Genomic DNA, 26,644 nt, shown 5'->3' on the forward strand with positions numbered 1-26,644 from the left:
TCTTGGTCAATTCCAAGAATCATGCAAATGATCTTTGACACGAGCGCAATTGAGCAAACACATGGATTTGCGTTGTTTTTAAGAAGTTGGTGGATGGAAGCTAGAGATATACCACGTGACCTCATTGGTGTATAAACTATGCACTGATATGCTTTTTCGGCCCGATTAACGCCTGCATTTTGAGAATTCTTTCGTACAAAGTAGTGAATTTTTGATATGCAAATTAAGGTCGAAGAGCAGGGTCTCCTCTGATCACGCTGGCATGAAAAATATTTCAGCTGAAGTTTCCATATTTTGTCTGTGAACTAAATGAATACACCTTGTAACATGTAGCAAGATAGAATTCCGTGAGCTACATTGTTGCAGTCGCTGCGCGCTGGACAAAATCTTTGAAATTGACACTTTCGATCACTGTTCGCAGGGGTGGTCTGGCCAGAAATGATTTTTGGCTTGTGGCGAAGCAAAAAAAGAGAATTGGAGAACAACTAAACTATTTTTGAAACATGTGTCCTAAGCCCTTTTCATGGGCAAAAAATAAAAGAAAACTTTTTTCCGACGGGAAGTCAAGAGGACCGCTCTTAGCGAGAGTGGCACATAAATCATATATAAGTAGAAATTCACAAATACTGCAATCGCTACGCAACTACGTAGCCTCATACTGTCCAGGTGTCTTAAAAAAATCATGAGCCTGTTTCGTTGTTAAGTTTTGAACGAGTTCAACTTAGAAGTTCAACTAAACAGTTCAATCATTCGCTTTTGATTTCTCTGTGTGATAATTGATTCAGGCTTGACCCAAGTCAACGACCACGCGAAAGAAATCTTGAACTCATAGGGCAATTTTCAATCTAAGATTACATTGGTTTTGCTCCGCTCTGTCATTGATCCAGAAAACTCGGGCCACCCTCTTTCAACCAATCAGATGCAAAAGTAAAATCAACCACAACTTGGTCGCCCGTGTTTTCCCGCGCTTTAGACAGTTTGGTTGTGTTCACTTTGATTTCTCTTTGGCTCTTCAAAGTATTTTCTTTCTTTTGATTGGCTGTTGGGATTGCTTTGATTTCAGTTTTACGACACTTTGTCAAAAAGCGTTCTATACGAAATTTCAAGGGTTAAATATGAACAAAACTGGAAACATGTCACTCCAAGTCAACAAGAGAGAGAAACTCACAAACGGAGCAAACATCTCCAGGCAAGTCGTCGTTCTATGTAGTAGCACTACTCTTAATTTCTTAACCCACCCAAAGGAAGTAGTGCAACTGATTCTACGTGATATCGATACGACATGCGCGCAAAAACACATAAGCGTATCTGTTAACCACAGAGTTGTTTGGCCTTAAACATCCTGCAATTCACCAGCCAGTGGACAAAAGCCCCCACTAAAGAATTTCCTTCATGTGGCTGGCAGTTTACAGCGGTTCAAATCTCCGCTGCATCACTTTGCTGCTTAAAATCCTATTGTGACTATAACTGGAAAGTTTGCCTCCAGTCTCCACTGTTCCATTAGCTATCTTTAGTACTCGTAACCAGGCTTCTTCTCAGATTCCAATTCCCGGCCTCGAGGCTGTGTGATAACAGACACGTTATAAATGAGTTTTCCAATGGATTTCCAGTTTCTGATTATGGTAAACACTTCTATACCTGATTTTGCATAGATATCCTACATGCTAACTCTTAAAACTTGTGACTAATCCATTTTATGACTAATCACTGGTATTCCAGTCGCTAGTTGAACTAAAAACTTCTAGACCTGTTTTCGCAAGGATATCCTACGTGCTAACTTTTAAAACTGATAACTAATAAATTTTTGGTATGTGTAATTTGTTCAGAAAGTCGGTCCATGCTGTGTAATAACACATTACACAGCCATCCCTTCCAACAAGGTTACTGCAGCTGTTTATTTTGTTGTTTTGTTTTTCCGTTTCAGGGCCGTAAAGGTGTTGCAAATACGGCCACCGGGCCTGAGAATTCACATCCACTTTCAAGTCAGGAAGTCCTCATAAGTGACTTAAGACAGAATTTCTCCTTACAATATCAAAACAATATAAAGCAGACAAGTTATGAGAATAAAAAAAAAATCAACTAGGGGAATATCAGTTGATTCATCAACAAATTCTCCGAACTAACATCTAAAGAATCGTAAGACAGACAGTAAGGAGAGTTAATAAAAATATCTTGGGAGTGAAAGGGTTAAAGGATACAGCCTTTCAGCGAGAAGCCAGTATGGCGATTTGGATCGTAAACTTTACGGTAGTCAAACACTTGAATAATTTATAACTAATTTAGTGAACCGAATTAGAGCGTAGAAACATCTTCTGATGATTGTGTTAATAAATAAAACCAACCAAATTGAGCGTTATCCGATGTTCTGCCAACGCGTTGCAAAATATTTGCATTTTTTCACGTTTTGGACATGAAAAAAGTTTCTTACCTTTATAAAAACATTGGTCGGAACCAATTTCTGCGCATGTTCATCTCAGCTAACCTGAAAGCGAGGCAGTTTGAAATGCAGCTTGGGAAGAGTCAAAAAGCCCCCGTAAAGAGGGTACAAACTGAACTTGAGCCTGTGATCGCCAGTTGGCAGCAGACGAAATTGAATCTGGAGATGAAATTCATAGTTAACAACTATTCACCAAAGTTGCGTTGGCTTCTGGCGAATTCCGCCCGCGTTTCTCGTAGATAAATAGCAAAGGATATTGGGAGTTTGAGTAGCCAATCAGTGCGCAGTAGCCAATGATATATTTCTTCAATTATATTATTTCACCAAACCCCCTCGCATGAGACAAGTTTTACGTGTAGCAAGTAAGCTGAACTAACCTGTTTATGACCTGAATACATAAAGGCGTCACTTGGCTCCACTGTGACTTCGACTTCCTGACCTTGAAGCGTTCTATTGCGGACGAGATAGCTTACGGAAAGTGGGCTCTGTAAACAGCCGTATGCAGGCAAATCTGAAAAAAACGGTCCAATAAATAAATGTTTTTTCTTTGGTCTTGTAACGAGGTCGTGCCTCCATGAGGATTAGAGCCCCAGAATTTCGACTTCCGCTCTCGAATGGCAAGCTTTACTTTTTCCTTGTCCCACGCTTGTATGAAGAAGAAAAAATATCTTTCTTTACTTTATTACGGAGCTTTAAATTTACCGTCTTTCCTTTTCTATTCATTAACAAATACATATATTCAAAGATAATTTGGTTTTATCAACTGAAGTGATAATGTAAATTGGCCACCGTAAAGGATTTCTACAGCTGAAGTATCGACGTAGGGCTGACGCTCGAGAGGTCCGCTTGAGAAACTCTTTACAGGGACCAATTTCTTTTATTAACTTTGTTAATAAAACATGACTATTGTTCAATACCCCCACTGACGTAGCACCAAATTATGTTTAAAAACGTACCCCCTCTATACATTTATTAACACTGAGTTTAACCACGTTTTCTTATAAGTGGCTTTTCCTAGTGCGTGTGAGGTTTCCTCATCTCTTGAACAATTTGAAACCCTGTAAAACGCGCAGTAAGAGTGCTTTCGCACAACCTTATCGACTTTATCGTGTTTATGCCAATTGGCCCGGAATTTCACCAAATTGACTGTAAGACTGATAGTTGTAACACATTTGGACGAATTTAAGAGATCCTCGCAGCTAACAACACTACTGAAATAGTAGTTGAAAATAGGACCTGAAAAAAATTTCAGGCCCGTACGGGATTTAAACCCATGACCTCTGCAATACCAGTGCAGCGCTCTACCAACTGAGTTAACAAGCCAACTGGGAGCTGGTCAATATGTTGGGTCCAAATTAACCATCCAAGTGATGAATAATGATTTTAGATATATGAAATTCATACATTTGCACTGCGGTGAAGAAACGAATTTAAGAGATCCTCGCAGCTAAGAACACTACTGAACTTGTAGTTGAAACATAAACTCACATCTGGACGACTTTGCCTGCACAAAGGTGGAGAAGCACGAATAAACCTTTTCCAATATAGTTTGATTTTGACGCTTGGCATATTGCCGTATGATTAACCTTGCTGGAAACGTACCTGCCTGTATCGCAAAAGGAACACTCTCTACTGTTACAGAGGGGAAAGTGAGCTCTGTGACCACAACTGGAAACTTATCAGCCGCAGAAGTTCTAAAGAATTAAAACAATGTAAAATGATTAAATCAAGAAACGAAAGGACTTCTATATATTCCCCTAAATAAGGTTCAGTTGAAAAGGCATCAGTGGGTCCACTGAGTGTTGGCAAAAACCACAAAACCAAAGTAATAAAATTGGTTCATCAGAACCAATGAGAGCACGAAGAAAAATCAAGCAAACTGCCTGAAGCACGGGAAAACGCGGATGGCCAAGTCGCCACTGGTTTAAACTTTGCATTTCATGATTGGTTGACAGAGAGAGAGAGTTGTGCAACTTTCCTACTCCAATCACAAAGCAAAGGAAGGCAAGACCAGATTTTGAATGCAGTTCGGTATTACAATCGGTACTCAATTGAAAATTGCTTCAACTATCTCACTTATCTTAGACTCCCTCGAGTTAACCACGAACTTACCGTCTCCACTGGAGGGCAAGACTTCCAATGTTCACGACCTTCAGTTTACTGACACCCTCTTTAACAGCTAAGCAGTAGCAATCCGACGCACTTTCACCCTGTTGCAAAGAGACTGGGACCACCATACATGACGTTAGAAGGAGAAAAACAAAAAACAGCAAGCAAGTCGGGAATAATTGTCAGTTTTGCACAAGAAATCTTGCACCCGCAATTTGTATATAAGGACACATAACGCAAAGCTGTATGTTCATATGAAAAGGGGCCTTGAAAACTCCTCAACAAAATATACCTCGTATTCCCATGCAAATTCTTACCCCCTCTCTCCATTGATCTACAAAATCGCTCAACCTTGTCTGGTATGTCTTTAATTAAGAGGGGCCTTGAAAACGCCTCAACAAAATTCTCCTCGTATTCCCATGCAGATTCCCCCCCCCCCCTCTCTCTCCATTGCTCTACAAAATCGCTCAACTTTGTCTGGTATGTCTTTAATTAAGAGGGGCCTTGAAAACGCCTCAACATCTCCTCGTATTCCCATGCAGATCTCCCCCCCCCCTCTCTCCATTGGACTACAAAATCGCTCAACCTTGTCTGGTGTGTATTTAATTAGGAGGGGCCTTGAAAACACCTCAACAAAATTCTCCTCGTATTCCCATGCACATTTCTCCCCCCCCCCCACCCCCTCTCTCCATTAATCTACAAAATCGCTCAACCTTGTCTAGTATGAGGAGGGGGCCTTGAAAGCCTTGAAGCTCCTCAAGAAAATTCCCTTCAATTGGTCCAAAAAAAAAGCTCAACCTTTTCTAGTTTCCCCAAATGTTCGGCGATTAGTTATAAAGAAGCCTAATCCACTCTAACGACGAGAATCTCACAGTTTTTTTGGGGACAGCAATGCAAGTAGACGCATCTTTAACTAACTCCGATCGGTTTTTCTCGTAATACACAGACATGTATTCCTTACTTCCTTGCAGCTGCGATCCCATCTCTTCGCCCACAATATTCACTTCTGGAGACTGAAATCAAACAAACAAACAAACAGTTCTCCAGAATTTCTGCTTCTAATTCGAAGCACAGTTGAAAGTAGGAACCGCCTATTCTCAAGAAGATATAGGTTCCTTGTCAATCCTCGATAAAACCTGAATTTCTCAGGCTACTTTTTCTTCAAAGAGTTAAATTGCAGTAAGTTTGAGAAGATCAATTCGAGACATGTCATCTTATCCAAAGGTTGAAAAATAATTCATGACATATTATTTTCGCGCGGTTCCGGCACACGCACGAAAGCTGTAGTATATATACATTCCCAGCTTGACTCGGGGGAGGGGATACTAAGTGAACCCAGAGATTCACTCTTCCACTTAATCGGAGATTTCGCTCCGACTCACCCCACCGCACCCAATATCTTGCAGCACTTGCTCTCCTGCTCCATTAACTTATCTTCACGACTATATTTTCTAAAGGAAGACAAATCAAGTTTTTACGAACATAAATTGTTTGTAAACTCACCATATTCAATGTAGTAGTGACCATGGTAACAGGCCAAGGTGAGGTGCATTTGATGCCAGCTAATAAGAGGAATGGTTCTTCTTCGAACAGCTGATCCAGTCTCTCCAACTGAGAATAAACGCAAATCAATGATTTGAACTCATTACATTGCTTTGGTTTACACCCCCCAAACCCCTCATAAAAAACAAACAAACAAAACAAAACAAAAGCAAACCACGACGACGACAACGAGGGCATAACAAAACAAAATATCTAATTTTCAGAACAATTGATCGGCACGTGCATTTCAAAACTTTGTACATTTCTTACCCATTTTTTGCAAAACAACAACTTGAAATCAACCAAATTTGTGTGGTCTGAACGGAAAACCCGATGGCAAACTATCTAAGCGCCCGTTTGGAATTCAACGCTGCTGCCATACGTTAAGCTGAGGTTGACGTGTGGCGCTACAAGAAGCAGTAAACGCATTTAGCCATTCGCGAAATTATAAATTCATTTTTAAACCATCGTCTACTGCGGCGTTGCCTTCCTGACTGCCTGAGGTCCCCATTTACTAGCCTAGGCACTGCGTTACTTTGTATAGGAACCTTACAATTGAATTTTCATCGCGTGCTAAAAGACAACTTAGCGCTAATCATCAATTCAAACCACATCACCCTCATTCAGATGCGTGTTAGTCAGAAAGTGTTTCTTGATGTACCAGACCAGGTTTATATTCGTAGAGTTATGCAGCGATCAAAAATTTTTGACGGATTTATAGATGCATTAATTTATGCCATAACTTTCCATGTAATAAAAAAAATTTGAGACAAGAGCGAGAGCAAGTTTGATCGATTCCAAGAGACGTTAAATTACATCGTAAAAAATATTGCCTATTTTCCCTTACCTGTCAGAGACAAAAAGATTTCAAATGGCACAACAGTCTTGATAACAACACTTTCCTCCTTGAGCGGCTATAAATCAGGACAGTAGAGAAAGAAGAAAGCAAAAAGTCGTCGTGATTTTGTATTCACCAGGTAGAGGATTTTTTAATTGCGTGTCGAAAGAAATCTGAGATTACTTGCGTTCTATCATTGGTCCAGAAAACTTGCGCCACTTTCTAAACCAATCAGATGCAATACTAAAGCCACGTTTTCCCGCCCTTTGGGTATTGTTGTTTTTCTTTTGAGTTCTCATTGGCTCTTTCAGTTATTTCCCTTTCTTCTGATTGGCCGTTGTGATTGCTTTGGTTTTGGTTTTATGACAGTCAACCGAAAAGCGCTCCATGTTACAAGTGCAACTCACATTCACAAGTGCAACTACACTACAAAGCGAACGAGAATTAAAATTAAATGTGGAAATACTGAGAGGTAGCCTTACTTTTACTTTTAGGAAACAAAAGAGTGATCTCACCTTGGCACAGGTACAGGTGACTGGCGAAGAATTTGGTTCAACTTGGACATCTACAGTATAGATAATCTGCATAAAAAAAATAAATAAAAAAATTAGCAAATGACTAGGATTAAGCATTGATAGGAATCTTTTCAAAGAATGCAAGATATCTTAACTTGAAACTCGATCCTAAGAGAGTAAGAACATACAAAAATATTACGTATCTAAAGGTATTGTATAGAGATCTATTAACTACGTACTGAACGGAAACGCATAGCCCGCAGAACATGCACAATAGGGCGAACGGAGGCAAGCGGAAGTGACGTACGAGGGAAAGGCGGGGAAAAATAAGGCACTCCTCCCCTTTCTCTAATCCTCGTTCGCCTTAAAAACGCCTCTTCTGCAGGCTACCTATTGCACGACAATTTGACTTGAGGTCTCTAAATAGACACCCAAAGAATTGTGATTAAAGGTACAATTATAGCTTACTTAAGTATTATACCTTTGCTGTTACAGTCCCCGATCCTACTTGAGAGCATTTGACGAAGTACGACCTCTCGATCTAGAAAGAAAAGACGAAAGGGACACATTGATAATATGCAAGACGTGAACTACGATGGTTCATTGGTGTTAAAGCCTTATTTTCCTGCACACCAGACAAACGAAGTAAAGGCAGTTTTTTTAATCCAACAGCACTACATGGAATATCAAAAAGAAATAACGCGCGCAACGAGTACAAATTACCCTCGATATTGTACGGTTATTTCGACAGTTGGTTACTTTGTACTGAAAAAAAAAACCTTGTAAATAAAGTAAAAAGATGGTTATTTTTAAGATCGGTAAAGAAAAAGAGAAAGGTGTTTTTCCTCAAACCTTCGGATTCCGCGCTTCGATGCTTTACCACTGAGCCACAGAGACCCTATGGTAAGCAATTCCCTTTACGAAGCTCATATATGACACACGTCCTGTATACTGCTAGGATCAGCAATGTCGTTGGCGTCATGTTTTGTAAATAGAATAAGAAAGATAAAAAAAAAAAAACCTTTTTGACAGGTTGGCTATGCTTTGCGTGAGTTGGCTTATTGGAGAAAAGAAAAGACGACATTTTCGTATAAATAAATCAGTTGGATAACGAATAACTTATTAGAAGTTTTGGTGTATAGTATCATTGAGTATTTTCATTCGTTGGTTTCAAATTTGAATCGGTTGTCAAAATACGGCAACATCCTAAAAATTACAGTCATACTACACACCAAAACGTCTAAAAGGATAAAAATTCAGCGTGTGTCATGAGGTTCTCAATGTGAACAAAACAATAAATTCACCACCACCATCAAAGTTTTCTGTACACAAATCTCACGTGTCGCAAATCAAATTTCACTCTGAAATGCATAGCTTCTTGGTTAAAGGTAGAGACGCAAGGGTCGAAGATTGAATTCGTAGCCATGCACGGCCAAGTATCATCTTTTATACAACCTCTCATACCTTATCAGTCATTCCATCCACAGTAAATTCCAAAAAGTTCTTTGCATCTCTCTCAGCCTGATCTGCTGCGGGTACTTCTGAGTAAATCAAAGCGCCTGGGAATACAATTAACAGAAACTTGACATTTTGAACGAAAACACATCAACAAAAATTAAATTTTAATCGGTTAAATTATGAATGCAATTTGGAGCAGTTTTCAATTGAGTGTTAAAAGTAAACAAAGATTTCATTGATTTCGCTTAACTTCGCTGTGTGATTGGTCTAGAAAACTAGCGCCTCTCTCTCCACCAATCAGATGTAAAACTTCGGTTTTACCTTGAACTCTAATTGGCTCTTAAAGTTATTTTCCTTTCTTCCGATTGGCTGTTGTGATTCCTGTGGTTTTGGTTAACAACGCTAAATCAAAAAGTGCTTTAACGCTCTAATCTTCCGACATAGGAAAATACCCAGGCTCTCTCAGATTGAATATCTTTATTGACATATGACAATATAACATTTGGGAAGACGTTGTTGTTTTAAAACACTCACCTCTTTCGGGAGATTCCTGCTCGTCCTGAAATCCAAGCCATACTCTAAAAAAAGGCATTAATTGTTATTGTAACGCTTGAAAGAGGAGTTAGGTTCACGAAGACCGACAAAAGCACGAAAATGTGAGAAAGGCAAAGACATGTTGCATTACTTTCAAATGACGGTAGGAGAGGAGAGAACTGGTTCACGTTCTTTTTTAACACTGAGATAAAAACACACTAAAAAGGCATACCTGAGGTCTTTCAGCGGTGTATCTTCCAAACTCTCAACAACCAGCTGAAGTTTATAAAGCTCGTTTACGAGGGCGGGTGGTTCGTGCTTCGTGCTTCAGTGTGATATTAACTCTAGGCTTGCGCGGTACAATTCTGGCGTAAAGAGTTCGCGAAGGGAACAGATATCAACAATAAATTCCAGCTTTCTGGGGTCGTAATTATTCATTTGACTAATTACTTCCCGAAGAAATCTCAGTGCCATGTGATTCAAACCTGTAAGCAATTACCATTCAAGTGGATACCGTTCTTTGCGCGCGCTGATTGGCTAACTGGGAGGTAGATACGTTAAAAATGTTTTGGATCACTAGTTATTCAGTTTGTGTGGTACAAACTGAAACAATAATTCACCTCTACGTCTGTTAATAATTGTTAATATATACTCCACTCCGTAGCTAAAGATTCAATGGAAAACAAGCATGACTTACTTAATTTTCGAGATGACCTTTAACTCATCCCAGTCAAACTGATCCTCCTTGCTGGCGGATTTTAAATCCATATGATACAAAAGGGAGGTTTTGGTTACCAGTCTCCCCTCCCCAGCCACTCCACACCAGTACAGCACACCGAGACTCACGGGACCCCAACTCCAGAGCAACGGAGGTGACCTAAGAACCACAACGAAGAAAAATAAATCTGAAGTTTCTTTTAAAGCGGTCTCCTCTGGAAAAAAGTTTTCTGTCAAACTTTGCCGGTGACACCACCGAGAAATCTGGGTTTGAGCCCTGGGTTGGGATCACTGAGTAATGTTCTTGGACAAAAATTCTTTACTCTACACCTAGGAATGATAAAGCGTGGGGAAGCAGGGGGAGGGGGGCAATCTTACTTTGGACTGACAGCAACACTCTAAACATAGTTTCTAGTAAAAGACCATTAGCTTTTCCTCTTTTGGCTACTAGTCTCGTCAGCTGACTTCAACAATTATCATTTCATACGAATAAATTATTGATACGTGCAAAGACTCGTATGGCGAAGTATTTCAGTATTTTTTTACCTGAAGTAGTTTTCCAACATCCTCAGGCTGGGGCACTAGTTGAAATGGTATGACTTTGGTCTTTGCTGGAAGAAGATACAGTCCACACTCCCCTTGAGCGGACCCAGTCTCCACAACACACTGTTGGTTACAAAACTAAGATAAAAGAAAATTGAGTCAGGCCAGTAGAAAATGCAACCAAATTAGCTTCCAGAGTGTCATGGCATGATTACAGGCAAGCAGACACGAAATTAGCCTGTTCCAAGCATTCAATCACAGCCGTGAAATTCCAATCACAGCTGAGCACAAGAGCATATTAGTGACGTGTACTCGATCGACCTCATCGCCCGAAGAAGACTGGCAGTATGCAGTCGAAACATTGCGATCCACATCCAAAGTGACCACAAATGATTACATTTCACTTTTGACGCCTTGAAGATCATAGACAATAAGAAAACTGCTCAACGCCACATACAAAACCAAACCAATCATGCCTTTATTATCCGCGTTTTCCTACACTTACTGTTGCACACAGTTGTTTGATTTTAGTTCTCCTTGGTGCATTTTATGGTCGACCTTCGTTCCGGTTAGCTGTGGTAGTTACCTTGCTATTGTAAGCGCGAGGCTAAACTGTGCTTTCATATTTTGGCGAAACAAAGTAACACTAGTCTTACGTATATAGGAATATTTTAACTTACCTGATTGCTGAAGAAAACGGCAATCTTCGAGAATCGGAGGGGAAATGGGCAAGAAACCCTGAAATATAACAACACACAACAATAACGAGTGTTTAGACCTTTACTTAGAACAACTTTTAATTGATTGTCAATGGTAATCCGAGACTACATCAGTTTTTCTTCGTTACGGTCAAAGATCGGTCTTGAAAAGTCGAGCCACTCTCTCGACCAATCTCCCGCCTTTTCCCGCGCTCAATGGCAGTTTGTTTGTACGCTGAGTTTTCATAAACTTCTCGTGATATTTTCTTTTGTCCTGAGTGACCGTTGTGGTTATTTTAGGTTGCTTTACAACACTCAATCAAAAAGTGCTCTCGAAGAATCACCGAATCGTCACCATGCATAACAGAGCTAAATAACTTCAGTGCTGACAGTTTTGAACCAAGGTTGTGGTCTCTTAAAAGCTTCCTCTTAACCATATTCTTCCCACGAGTAATCAGAACATAAATTCTACATACTTTAATAATATGTAAAACAGAAAGTTTACGAGAATCAAGAACTGAAAATGATCCATCAAGGGATATTCAAGAAAGCGACGACATGTTACGGTGCGTCTGTTTAATAATAAATCACAGATGACATCAGAATGCATCACTTTTTGAAAACCAGAGAGGTTTGGGGTCAGATCGCGTACTTCATAACGCTCACAAAGAATCACCGAATCGTTACCATGTATAGCAGAGCTAAATAATTTCAGTGCAGACGTGAAAATGTGTCACTTTTTTGTTATTTCAACATTTTGACGTCGTCTGTGATCTGTTAATGAACAGACACACGGCATCATGGAATCTGTTTGTCACGTATAAAACGAAATTCTCATGACTCACCATCAAAAGAAAAATCTGTCATTGGTTTGGAGAATTAATAAGATCTTTGGAATTAAAGGTAAAAGCTGTTTTGGATTAAGCGACTCTAAGAGGACATTACAACCCTTAAGTAAATTTTAAGAAGGATAGTAGAATCTGCTGTTGTTGAAACTGAATCAAAGACTGGCTTACATTCCACTGGAGAAAGAACAAAAATTGAAAACAACAGGAAATATTAAAATATCACACACTCCTTTGCATAAGACAAATAAAATAAATTCATTCACTCATTAATATTTTGAGCTTAAAGATTTTACCCGTCACCTTATCAAGCTTTGGTTTCAAAGGGTATTAAAGAAGGGTTTTTTTCCTACCCTGCAAGATTTTATTTGCTGTATTTGGAAATTGAATTCAGCAGTTTCTACAGCTAAATTCAGTTTCTGCCTCTGTGAACTGTGAAATGATATCAGCGCAAAGAGAAACAATACACAATAGAGTTGACATTTTCTCACCAAATGGTGCTATTTGTTCCATCTGTATGGTAAATACTTGGGGTGCCTGTGGTGTCACTTTAAGTGTTTTCCATAGCTCCTTAGCTTCTTCCACTGCTTCAAAGTCACAGCCTGGCTCGGGCTCAGGACATTCATTCTGTTTGTAATTCCAATGAAAAATAAGAAATGATACAGCGATAAGAATTCAGTTGTTTTTCGTAACATGCTTGTCCTGTAAGAAGCGCTCGGCGAAAACGCGGGTTATCTACGCGCGAAAGACCAGCCATGCGGGGAAAGAACCTCTCTTTCCCGCGCGTTTAACCCGCGTTCAGGCGCACGCGTGCTTTCTATGTTTATATCACCAGTGTCAGGGTCGTAGATGACAAAAACAGAGAAACTCAGCGTAAACTCATTCTACAATAAATGTTCTTCCAGAAATCCTCTTTAAACAACCATTGGCAGTAAGTCCTTACCGACGTGACGTGAAGAAGATTAGTCTGACATCTTGTTTTCTCTTCAGGTGAATTTTCAACATCTGATGTTTTCTTGAATCAAGGACTCTATCACCAATACAATAACAAATATTGGGTATGATGTTTCACTTTTACAACGCGATGGATTTGACTTAGAGAAAATCTGTTCAGCTTAATACGACTACAATAGTCAATTGATATTATTCTAAAGTTCCCAAATTTTGCAGCCTTACTAGTTGGTTGCCCTAGAATACTTTGCGTTTTGAAGGCGCTTTTCAGCCTCCCCACCTGACTTGGAAATCAATTTAACCCTTTAACCCATAAGAGTGACTAGCATGAAGAATCAATAAGAACTCAAAGCATAAACAGGCACCCTGCCTGAAGCGCGGGAAAAAGCGGGTGACCAAGTCGTGGTTGGTTTTAGTTTTGCATCTGATCGGTGGAGAAAGTGGCCCGAGTTTTCTTGACCAATCACATTACGAAGCTAAGTTAAACCAATGCAATCCCAGATCACTTTGCATTGAAAATAACTCTAACTAAGAGAATCTTTTCATCAAGAAAAAATGCTACATTCAGTTATTCAGATGATAGGCAATATTTTCAAGGATACATCTTCCTGTCAATTCAAGCGAAAGGGTGATATATTCCTCCACATTGCCAACCAAGTATGCACACCTGTAATAAGAGTTAAGTAGACTATGGATGTAAAAATAAATAAATCTAAAATTTGAAGTTAAGAAAAGCTGTTTTGAATGTTCTACCCCCAAAGTTGTTATTCATTAACAACCCCTTGACAATAATTTGACATGGAAAAAGAAGACCAACTCTGATTTTTGGCATTGTAGCAGTCCAACTGAACAGACGTGGAATTATTCTGTCTGTCCGAGTTGGTTGTGTCCGCATTGTAAATGAGCCAAACTTCCACCAACATCGACATACTATCCCTGATTCTCACGCTTAAGGGCTTTTCAATAACGTGTTGCCAACCACAACCAAGGTAAACCCAACAACCAATCACAGTAATGGTAAATACCACAAGGGGTAACTTAGAGAAAAAACAAGTAACCTGCCTGAAGTGCGGGAAAACGCGCGTAACCAAGGCGCCATTGGCTTCAATTTTACTTCTGATTGGTTGAGAGGGTAGCGCGTGTTTTCAAGACCAATTTAAGAGCAAGGTAATGCAAAACTAAAGTAAATTCAGATTATTTCAACTGAAAATGCTTACATGTTGAGTTCTCAGAAACAAGAGCTGGAGAGTACAAATCTTGTCTCACTTTCTACAAAACAACAGTACCTCAGTGATGTGATTAAAACTGACGTGAGAAGTGACCACCATTTTTCTCTGCGGTAATCCCACGTGACTTTTCCCAACAACCTTAAAGAACAACAAAGAATGACAACAATAAATGGAGTAAGTTTATGAAGACACTTTGGTGCTGCTTCGGCGGAGGTCGGTAAAGTTAGTTGAGGTGATAAAGAAAATTGGCCACCGTTAATAGTGTTTCTAACGCTGACGTTACGAGTGTTAGCCCTTCGTTAGAGCGAATGGAGGAATCGAGAGTCGTGTGTGGTTTATACAAAGAAAAATGGAGCTAAGCTATTGGTAGGAACATGGTAACGTGAAAAACACAATAAAAAGCTAGATTTTAAACATCAATCAAAGGAGCGGCGAAAACTTCCGTGCAATCACAAGCAGACCACACTGTGTTTGTTGTTACTTAACTAATTGTTGACATGAGACGAAAAAAATCTACGAGGGTTATGAATGAAGCCCTGAAAAATGCATACCTATATTACATCTCGGTCTGACTTTCTCCATAAAGTTAAATGAAATGTTAATCAACTCATTTTGTGGTAAGTTGGCGCCTTTTTACGAAATAACTTTCTCATAACGGCCTCCAGCCGAAAGAAATTTCTTAAAAAAAACGCTTAAAACGGCCTAGTCTGCCTGGTCTGCCTATGGCACAATACTTGACCACTACTGATTCTAAACTGAAACTTTCTCTACTGCTTTACTCACAATAAAGCTTTACTGTAATCCCTGGCGTGGTAATACTCCTCACCCATATGAACCACTGCAGAATTAACAGGAAATAGTTTCTGTCAGGTTATTATCATCACGAAACGTTCTCATGTTCACAACCACACCACAAGACATAATGATAAACTTAAAGTTCTCTTTTGTCGTACAGGTACTGCTCAGCGGTCTCTCTTTTCTCGTGATATTAGAACGTTAATAATGTACATGCAACAATTACGCGCTTCTGATTGGCTAAAAACGAGTGCATTCACGTGTAGCACGAGTGCAAATTCGTCTGTCTTGACTTTGTTAACTTTTAAAAGCACTACATGTACATTGTTATGAAGAAACAAAAGCTTTTAGTTGCATCTTGCTAAGTTCTTAACCCTTTACACTCTAAAATCAGTCTATATATTCTCCATACTGTTCTTTATACATTTCCTAAGGTGCTGACAAGGAGATTTTGTTCACCAATCAAAAGCCTCTTTGGTTGGTGATCATTTCCTTTATTCTCATGACCTTAACATGTGATTCAGGGCTGATATTTTAGGGAGAAATTTGATGCTGGTCACTCTTAGGGTTTAAAGTGTTAAAGTGAAAAAAGAGAGAACTTACTCAGGTATCTCTTCATCCTGGGTGATTTGTACTTTTTAAACTGAGCCACTGATGAGTAGCACAATCACCATACCCACTTCTGTAACATGTACGGAAAATGTGAAAATTGCTAGTTTGGGACAAAATCACTTCTTTAGGTCTATTTTAAACTCACATTTACTATTACAACTGATTTATTTCAAACTATTTTATTTTTGTCACATTCGATTCAAATTTGTATTTCCCAGAATCCCTTGTGGGTGTGGTCTTTTTCACAAATAATCAATTTCGAGTTCACTGACATAGTAAAACGTAGAAATAATAACATTTTGTATTACATGGAGGCTAGTATCTCCTCAGTGAGATCAACTGGCACTCTAAAAACAGACTTTCTGCCTCTTTTTACAACTTGAAGATCACATCACCATTTTTCTCTTGGAAATTCAGCTCTCTTTTTGTGATTCTTTTCATTATATTTTAGATTCCTTAGACTATTCTTTTCCTGCTTTTTCCTCCTCCACTCTTTGATCCTCGCAAGCTTTTCTTCCTTTTCGTTAACCATACCTCTTGTCAAGCGCACTTGAAGCGATTTTTACAGATTGCTAAATCTCAGAAAAATTATTGAGCTTGAAGACCCAGCGACCCTTGATAACGTCGCAGAAACCGCCAAAACAGGAAAGGTTACTATAGCTGCAAACGCTAATCACTCGTATTTCAAACTTTACTAGAACAAACTTGTTGAATACGGTAACTGAAAATGACAAAATTACAAACACGCGAATGAGCATAAAATAACTTACATCGTATGAGTGAAAGTACTGGAAAACGACAGAGCGAAATAAACAAGGATACTTACAAGACGAATGTGACCAAACCAAAGACGAAAACATGAAACCCAGAGCTAGATATGTAACGATAATTTTCGCAAACTAGACAACTAACCAAATAAATTACGCGCAACCAATATATATACCAAATCTAAATAAATATCACAAGTGCAAAACTGGTAACTGACAAAGGACACTAATGAAGACGAGAAAATAAACACCTAACACAAAACTATGAAACACCAACACTAACAAAAAATGATAATACAAATTCCTGCGCCTACAGTAACCAAGCTATTTTCGACACGGAGATGAAAAGATGAAGGCGAAAATGGCGGAGCAAACAGCAGATTTCATAGCGCTTTTGGTGGCATTTGTGGCGAGACTCCGTTCTCAATATGGCGTCAACATGGTAAAAAGCGTAGCGACTTGATCAAAAGTGAATATTTTGGCCGTTTCTAGAGATATGGACCCGAAAACTTGGAAATGACAAGAGAAACTTATGAGCATTGAAGTGTAATCGATTTTGAAACCCGACTTCGCCGTGTTTGAAGTATAGTAGCGAAGGAGCAGGTAAGTTGATGAAAAATATTATTGCGTAATCAGGTTTTACAAAACCGTAGCGACTGTTTTACACTGATATTTCTCCGTTTATAGTCAATCCTTTAGACTGATTTTTCGCTATTTTAGAACACCAAGTATGAGCATTTGGTTAATGTGTTTTTGTTCCCACAGGATTCCAGTTCAGGCAATCTACGGACAACAACTTGGTGTACTTCCAAATTCTGAAACCCAGCGTTACACAAAGGATACTTAAGAATGATGAATCTTTTCTATTCGTTTTAATAAACTTGAAATGTCAAAGTTTTGCTCAAATGTAGTGTTTATTGTGTGTTATCATTAGGTGTAATTTGTTTAGTCAAACGAGCTTTCTTTTCAGTGAAAAATGTATTTTAAAAATTTTACCACTGATATTGTGTTACGCGTTACAACCAAAATTGGCTCGATTTTTCATCTTTCACGGGTATTTTCTCGAAGACAGTAATGTGGTTTTCTGATTTTTTGCTTTTACAATAATCAATAAGAACAACTTTACCTGTAAGCAAAGATTCGGCTTCAATGAAAATGTAAAACAGAAGAAATCATTGAAAGTTTGCAGTCAACCCCCTATGGGCATGGTGATTGTGCTACTCATCACTGCACTACTGAGAAGGGGAATGATAATCCACTGTGAGAGAAAAAAAAGGAGCCAATATTCTAAGTACCTTAACCAAATATACAAAGTAGGTTAGCATAAATAAAGAGATTGATGGTAAGAGTATTTGCTAACAAGGTATTATGTAATACTGGCAATTGGGATTTCAAATTCATAATTGCTTTGGTTTGGCTAGAAAGCTCATTGATGCAATTGTGCACAACCAAAAATTCTCAGTTATATTAACCTTGCATTTAAACTTAATTTGTCACCATGATTTCTCCCTGACATTTATCTGATCTTAATTTTCTTGAAATGAAATGAAAGTATGCAAAACAATACAGTGCACTTACAGAATGATCCACTTGGATTTCTTGGGACTGCAAGGCTATAATTCCAGCCTTCTTTATTCCTGCATCTGGTGGTTCTGTTCCTACAAATATATTTAGTCAAATGAACCCAGCAGTTCTACAAATTAAAGTAAAGTATTACATCTCAACAGATCAAGTTTCAAATAAGCTTGAAAAAAAAGTTTTATAATTTTTCTTCTGACAGAGCGTTTTTGATACACGAAAAGTTTTTCTTATCAAATGGAACAAAATTCTAACACTGAGCTTTTTAACCAGTACATGGTTTGCAAAGAAAACTTACTGAGTGTCTCAACACCTTTTGTACTTACTCTAAAAAACACTGCCTGAGGAAAAAATTATATATTTGCAGTTACCTTGAAAACCTTGTCTCCAAGGTCTCTGACCATAGAAGTCAAGATTTCCAGCATTTTCTAAGGGATTCATAGTAAGTGGAGTGGTAGTCTAGAGACGAATTAATAACAGATTCCAATGTATTAACTAAAAAGTAACTCATCAGACTCACTCAACAATAAAAGTTAATTACATGCAGAAAACAAATGACCCTTTTGAGTGGTAGTTAATTAGTTTTTGGTTAGGTGTGCTCTGAAGGGAATCTATGACCCTTTCTTGCCACTAGTTTACATTCAACATTATCCCACACTACAAGGTGGTTTAAAGTCTAAGGCAATATTACTTACATCAAAACCTTCCCTACCCCTCCCCCAAACAATTTCAAATTTTGTGTGCTTTGTAAACGTTACCAGGATGTACTGCCTAAACTTAGGCTTTACCAACATTGTTAGAGGGGGGAAGTTCTGTGTACACAGCTGAATTGGCAAAAGATGGCCTTTTGTAATATGTTGGGATATAGGATATGTTTTTGATAACTGTCCGAACAAGCTTTGACCTTCATTGTAGCTATGTCCACTCATGTGCACAAGTATGTAGCCCAATTTATCTGGGTAAGGCCCTCCAGGAAAAGTTCTTCAGAAATAATTTGTACTTCAAAATTACCTAAGTCAGACAGTTCTAGTCTTCAAATTTTTATTGGTAAGTTTCAACTAATGATAAAAAAATGGTCATTTTCATTAAGAAAAATATTGCTCCTTTGAGTTTGTGTCTGTCACTGTTCCTTCAGATCTTTCTCAGCAATCCTCTGGCATGATAATAATTTTACTTACATGACACAAGCCCTGGCAAAGCTGTCTCCTGACAATGGCATTGTTTGCTGCTTGTTGATAGTAAAATCCTGGGTGTTGAGTCTGTGATAAAGTAACAGTTAAGTCTTTACCAGAATCTGAGAGTATGACTGATTTGGACACTCTAATCAGTCACTAGACCAGATTTGTTTGGGCACATTTACATCAATCCTATTTATTAAGGTGCCTCTCTCTGTTTATAGCCAAAATTTTATTAGGGGAGAAAAGATCTTCATGATTGTTAAGAGATGACAAAAAAGTACCTTTAAAACAGAAAAAAACTCCATTATATTGCATACAATTATCATAAGAGATATAGCATAATGGGAGACAATTTTTTCTTTATTCTAAATACCAATTCAGAATACTTAGTAACATAATTAGTAAGAATTTCTTTCTCTTCTTACAGATGTATTGTTGTTTGTAGATTTAATAAATAAATATTTCATTCATTGAACCAATATGCCAACACAGATCTTCTACATTGTTACCTGTAAGGCAGTTAAACCATTCCTGATGGCTTCATCAAACAGTTCTCCAAATAAACTGAACCTGTATTAATTTTTCACATAGTTTGTTATTGATTAAGCCTCTACAATTCCCTACCATACAGCATGTTGTATTAAATTTGACAATTATTCATCATTGAACTGACTAACGAATTATTTAAAAGTCTCCTGTTTTCATCACTTCAGTTCCATTACATTGAAAAGTTCAGTCCAAAATTTCACTTCAACTTGACCTGTTCTTGATCTAATGTTGTTAAGAAACAAGAGTTGTTAGATCCTGGTCACAGCTTGGGTTTCTTTGAAAGCAAAAACCTTCTAGAACACAAACCAAAGAGGACTCACCACATCAAAGCTTGTCATGGTTTCTGTAGCATAAAGAGACTAAAAGTTCTCTCTCTGGATTTGATGCTACATATAGGTCTGATAGATTACCCCCTACCCCCATGCCGAAGCATTTTTATCAAATTCCCTTCATAATTGGCCAATACTTATTTAAACTCTGGGGTGGAGGGAGGTGCTGTAGCTGTAAATATGTAAGTGCCCAAAAAACAAATTGAATGCAGACCTTCCAGTTAAGAGTGAGGTGGCTAAAGTGAAAAAAATACTCACTGTTTGGAGAGCCAGGCTGAGTGTTCAAAGGCTAAGTCAGGGCAGCCAACCTTTTCCTTAAACAAATCCACATGCTTTCTGAATTGTGATATGGCATCTAATGGGGCTGATGCTTGGAAACTTAGATGACAAATCTGTGAGACAATTAATATAAATTGATTAATACTGTTTGGTTGTCAAGATAACTCAAACGTCTGTAATATATGTCGTAGGAGGGATATAAATTACCAGATATATTGGTCCCATAGAACATTTAAATTCCACTGAATCTAAATTTAGCATCAACTTTTTTCAAACATATTTGGTTTTTTTGTGACCACTCTGCCAATAACCATTTTGTTTCTGTTTGTCACTGTTTCCAAAACACTCCTGTAAGTGACCATATTAAAAAATGTTGGACACATTTTTGGTACTGTGTTTCTCCTAAGCAGTCACCAACAGGTTTGTTATAAAATCAGAGAGAAATAAGGAATATTTCATCAACGTTGTAAGCGACACATTCTATAATGTAGTTTCATTCTGAAATGAAATTGGATGTTTAAGTGGGTAAACTGATTTCAAGAATTAATAACTACCAGTAAGTACTGTACCATAGTTCATTCATAACTTTCTGATTATATTTTTCTAAAATAAACTTATTAAATGGCCACCTCCCTAAAGTGCCCACTTAAGAGTGACTTGACTGTACACCTCAGACTTAGAATTACAGACAGAGATCTTATGATTTAACGGCACAATTAAGGTATCTGGTGAAAAATTTACCTTGCATCTTTGAAAAAGGAGTACATAATCCCAAAAATGTAAAATTATGTGATAAGAGATCATGTCTTTAACTCATCCAAGATGTACAATGTCTTCTTCACATCATTACTTTTATGTAACTATTATTACAATGGTATACACCAAATATATATTGATTAGAGTTCTAAAATATGAAAAAACACAAACCTTGTAATTAATAAATCCAGCAACAACTTTGATCTCTAGTATGTTCATGTCAGATGTCTTGATTTCTCCAAGAAGACTGTATGCTTGCCTGTAGTGCCTGGGGTTAAAAATTAAAAAAGTCTTACATCAATCAGCTGATGTCTGGTATGTTAATATGCAAATGTAACTAACTTGGGAGTTTATGTTGAGAGATCTCCAAGGCAGGAAGACTGAAAATATTGGGGGAAGAAATCTGTGGCAGGAGTTGCCAATTTTGTAAACTGTCTTTGGCTGTCATGTGGCAAGGCAGAACAACTTTTAACTCTCTGTCATTTTCTTTCATAAAAAAAAAGATTTGCTCCTTCTCCTCCACTGTCCTAGTTCTAAACCTTGAGATACCTTGTGAAAATCCTACACTAATTGCTGATCATTTCAGAGACAAGCATTGCTGTCAGCTGAAAGTATATTGTTTAATATTCTCACAGAGTGTCCTTTTCAAAATTTTCATTTCTACTTTTCCTCTTTAAATTTTCTTTTCTCAAAAAAGTCTCTTAACAGAAAGTTGGCTAATACAGCCCTGAAAGTTCCTTTTCCTTCCTGACCCCTTAACCGAAAAAAAGGGAAACACTGAGATCTACCTTTTGGCCAACTAATTGTTGTCATTGTAAGATCAATAAAAAAATAAATACTGACGAACTTACTTGATAGCAGAGTGAGGGTCTTGTCTTAGCTCATTGAAAAAGGCAACCTTAAATTGGTGTCGCACCAACAATAGCTACAACAACAGTAGAGAAGCAAAATAAGAGATTCATGAATTGTTGAGGCCATGTGCAAAGCAAAATGTGGTCAGTGATGTCTTTGGTGGAATATAATAATAATATATATATATATGAGGGTAGCAAAAAAAAGACACCGAATGAGAAACATTTCAAAGTAACACCCTTCAAAGCTGACATCAACAAGCTTTTTCTGCTTAGAATTCTTGGTAACTCTTTCCCTCAGCCTTTCACTAAATGTAGTTCTGTAGTTTGAGTAGAATCAATCACATCAAATTATTGACATACAAAGATCACATTTGCAAATTAAAGTTCTCACCTGATGAGTTCCTTTGTTAAGAAATTCCTAATGATCATAAAGAGCATGAAAACATAATAAGTGTCTCTTCATTTCGTATATTGATAAAATTTTACTTTTTGTGCTACAACAAAATTATTTTGATGGTAATTCTGGCTAGTGAAAAGGTAATCTATAAAAACATTACATTGCGCTACCAGGCAAGTTATACAGGATTGTATATGACCCAGAATTTTGGCACATTTTCCAACAGACAGTTTTAGTTACTGATACTTTTCTGTCCTTGATCTTAGAAGAGAAATTTACTTAGTACAGGGGGAGTGTCCTACTAAAAAACCCCAATGGCTTTACCATGAATTTATGTCGAACTAAGGCAGTTAAACCAAAAGAGTCCAAAAAGCTAACCAGAACGCTATCTTTTCCCCTTTTACTGACTAGTTGAAAATTCAATTCAAGACACTCAGAGACTGTGGCCTCATCTTCAATCTGTGTCATCCATCTACGTATCATCTATGTACAAGACGATGTAGACAGTGACAGTTGAAAATAAATTTTAGACAAGGACCATTCAACAGTGGACACAGTTTATTACATTGGCCACTACATCTCCCTAGTTTCTGCAGCATGAAGCAAATACAGGCTTGTTGTTTCCCCCTGGCTGGGATTTTAATAACCTGACCTTCTCCCTACTCCCTTAAATTTCCAGAATTGCAACCTCACCTTGTGGGCTTTAACTCTCCTACATTCTCCATGGTAATAACTCTGTGCTAAATCATAAAAAGCATTCTCCAGCCTTACAAAAAAAGAAGAAGAAGAAATATTTATCTCATAAGTTTCAAACCTGTTCCTTTTTTATTTTGAAGCGGCATGAATTTCATGTCCCATGAATGACTATGATAACTTGTAGTATGATCATTCAACTGTTTCACTCCCATGAGTGACCAAGACAGAATTTCTCCTTACAATATCAATACAATATCAACTAGATTAGAGATGAGAATAAAGAAAAATATCAATTTGGGGATAAGTAGTTGATCTGATCAAAAATTCTCCAAACTAATATTATAAGAATTGTATGGTTGACAGTAAGGAGAATTACAAATTTGATCTGGGAGTTAAAGGGTTAATCAGATGAAAACACAAATCAATAGAGAGGCTGTTAACTCTCTTGGGAAAGTCTTGATAAATGCTGATAACATCTGATTTTCTGATAGATATTCCCTTATTTTTAAAACGTTCTCATCCCATGTAAGTAACTAAACAACTTGTAGTGAGTCTAAAGTTAGTTTAACCCTTTAAGTCCCACTAATGACCAAGACAAAATTTCTCCTTACACATCAGTACAATATCAAGCAGACAAGTAATGAGAATAAAGAAAAAATATCCAGTGGAGGATTATTGGCTGATCCAATTCCAAATTCTCCACACAAACATCACATGAATTGTATGGCAGACAGTAAAGAGAATTACTAATGAAATCTTGAGACTGAATAAAAGGGTTAATAGAGTCTGAGGCTTACTCATGTAAAAGCTTTTCAATTTCATTCTACTTCACTGTCACTTTTTCCAAATAATTCTAACTAACTTAGTCTTTATTGTGTCCTGTTTTGAAACTTTTCTTGATCAGCTAGAATAAATATGATAGAAAAAATATGAAACTCTTACTAAATAAATCTTTTCCTATATTTGACAAAGGTTGGGCTTTTACATTCAACTGCAAACTCAATGAAAACCAATCTCATCAAAATCAATCAAAAATGATAAATTTTGAACAAATACCTAATTGTGTAGCCAATCAAGTGATCTGTATGTGGAAGGACAAACAATGATTTGGCTGACAGGTCACATGCACTGCACAGTGTTGCTGCCCTCTCTAGTGCTTGCAAATCATCACCTGTGATTTATTACAATTAGCAAAAATTTCCTCCATGAAGGGTACTCAAATTTTTGGATACAGGAACTAATATGAAATAACATTTTTTTTTCTTACAGTTTTACAATCGTGTTTTTCTATGTGGGAAGAAATCGTGCCCTTGACCTTGATTACAGACACCACTCTTGGGTCATACTCAACACTTTGGGTGCAGTTTTTCCCCATTTTCCAGCCCATGCCTAGCTCAATAAATGACATGTAACTCTAAGATAAACCTCGCAGTCACTTATGGTTTGACGTTAGCATGAAAACACTAAACATGGATCTAAAACTCTCTACTTAATAACATCATCTTTTGACTTCTATGTATTTATTGATGTTTACCTGGAGGAAGAGGAGCATTCTTTTGGATAAGAACCACAGCAACCTTAGTGTTCTGGTCTTGAAGGCTGGTCCTGCTCAGAAATGAAAAGATTGCTTTGAATGGTTTAATATGCAAGATTGAAGTTATAGAATACAAAATTATTCATTGTACTGGTTATATTTTTTCGCATTCAATGAGCTGATAAGTGTGAAAGTAACAACTTCAAAAGTTGTAATGTTCTTATTATAACTTACAAGTATCTGATTGTTGCTTGGTAAAGAAGGAGGTTTCCAGAGTGTCAAGAGCACTTACTGTTGTTATGACAAACGTATTTCATGGTTGTTATTTGAATAGCACTCTAAATCACAGGAATTGTTAATTAAGCTGATGATTGGACAAAAGTATTTTTCTTTTGTTTATTAAACAATTGTTTTTTGCTCAAATTTATGTGTTAGGTTGATATATTATTCTGTGTGTGTATCCATTAGAGAGCGTGGAATCAAACCACACTTGTCATATTACTTAAAAATTTTCAGTCATGTCATTAGTGCTAATTAAAGTTCACTGTTATAGAGGAGTAAGATAACATTCTCACTCTCTTGTTATTACCTGACTCTTTCTAGTTTTGAAGCACATTCAGTTTGCCTGTCTTTCCACTGAACGTCATCCCAATCCAACTCTTAAAACATGACCACCACAGCAGGAGAGAGATAAAGATGTTTGTGCATCCATTTTGTCTTCAAGATACCCTTTGGTATGTACCACTCATAGGTAGAACGCTACAAGGAAACAAGACTCAGTGATAAAAAGCCAGCATATACTCGCATAAGCAGAGGTCTGAGTAACTCTGGTTGCAGGAGGCATACTGCTTCTGTGAGGTCTTACATTCCTATGGCTATCTGCTAAGATTTTCAATGTTAGTGACCCCACTCATGGCTGTGTCTGCCCTCACTTATGGAAAATGTTACTGAGACCCCATGCACACCTACAAAGATAAAGGTTCTCTTAACACTTCAAATCCCACGAGTGACAGGGACAGAACTTACTTCTAAAATTTCAATGCAATATCAAGCAGACAAGTGATGAGAAAAAAGAAAAAAGAAAAAATTAGAGGATCATTAGTTGATCCAATTCCAGATTCTCTGAACTAACATCCTAAGAATTGTACGCCAGACAGTACAGAGAATTACTAAGGAAATCTTTGGAGGGAAAGGTTTGAGAGAGTCAGAACTCAAGGAAGCAAGAGAATGCTTCCTTGGGAAAAAAACCCAGGAGTACAATTGATTTGTGATTAACTCTTTTGATGATTTTGTGGAAATCACTCATAGAACTTTCTTTATAAAATTATATAAGAAAAATGAAACAGTGGTAGCTTCCTATATGCAGACACCCTTGCTGTACAAAAATAGTGTCCATTTAACCCTTTAGCATCTAATTTCTCTTTGCTATACAACCCCAGAATCAAACATTAAGCTAAGGTCATGAGAATACAGGAAATGATCACCAACTACAGTTCTTGATTGTTACCTTAGGAAAGTATTGAGAAAAGTATGGAGAATATTCATACTGACGTTCGGGTTTAAAGGGTGAGCTTCAACTGTACTGAAAGAGCTTAAATGTAACCAAAATAAGAAGAATTTCACGTAATCAAAGGATTTAAGAGTAACTACACTTAAAAGCGATAGGAAAGCTCACCTTTGATTTTGCTTTGGGAAATTCGTGATCAATTGGTAGAAGTCTGAAGGATAGTGGAACTCTCTCAGGATGCCTGTTCACAGAAAAAGACTCCCAGATAGCTTTGTGCAAAGGTTTTTGATTAATATCAAGTCCCATAAGAGCTGTGAGGCCCAAAGGACGGGTCGCCAGTTCTGTCGGAAATTCGCTGGCTGCCGCCATCTTTGTTTAGGCTAGAAATGTAACCTGG

At 37.7% G+C, this 26,644-nt stretch overlaps 1 protein-coding gene and 1 pseudogene across 1 annotated transcript in view; both read right to left on the reverse strand.

Annotated features, from left to right (window-relative positions):
- The window catches only part of LOC136279032 (tetratricopeptide repeat protein 28-like), a gene marked incomplete at its 3' end in the record, with an annotated part of 66,197 nt that overhangs the window by 28,185 nt on the left and 11,368 nt on the right, over positions 1–26,644 (reverse strand). The window lies entirely within an intron of this gene.
- LOC136276861 (trafficking protein particle complex subunit 11-like) lies at positions 2,354–26,616 on the reverse strand (annotated as a pseudogene).

The sequence above is a fragment of the Pocillopora verrucosa genome, chromosome 2, assembly GCF_036669915.1.
Source record: "Pocillopora verrucosa isolate sample1 chromosome 2, ASM3666991v2, whole genome shotgun sequence".
NCBI lineage: Eukaryota > Metazoa > Cnidaria > Anthozoa > Scleractinia > Pocilloporidae > Pocillopora > Pocillopora verrucosa.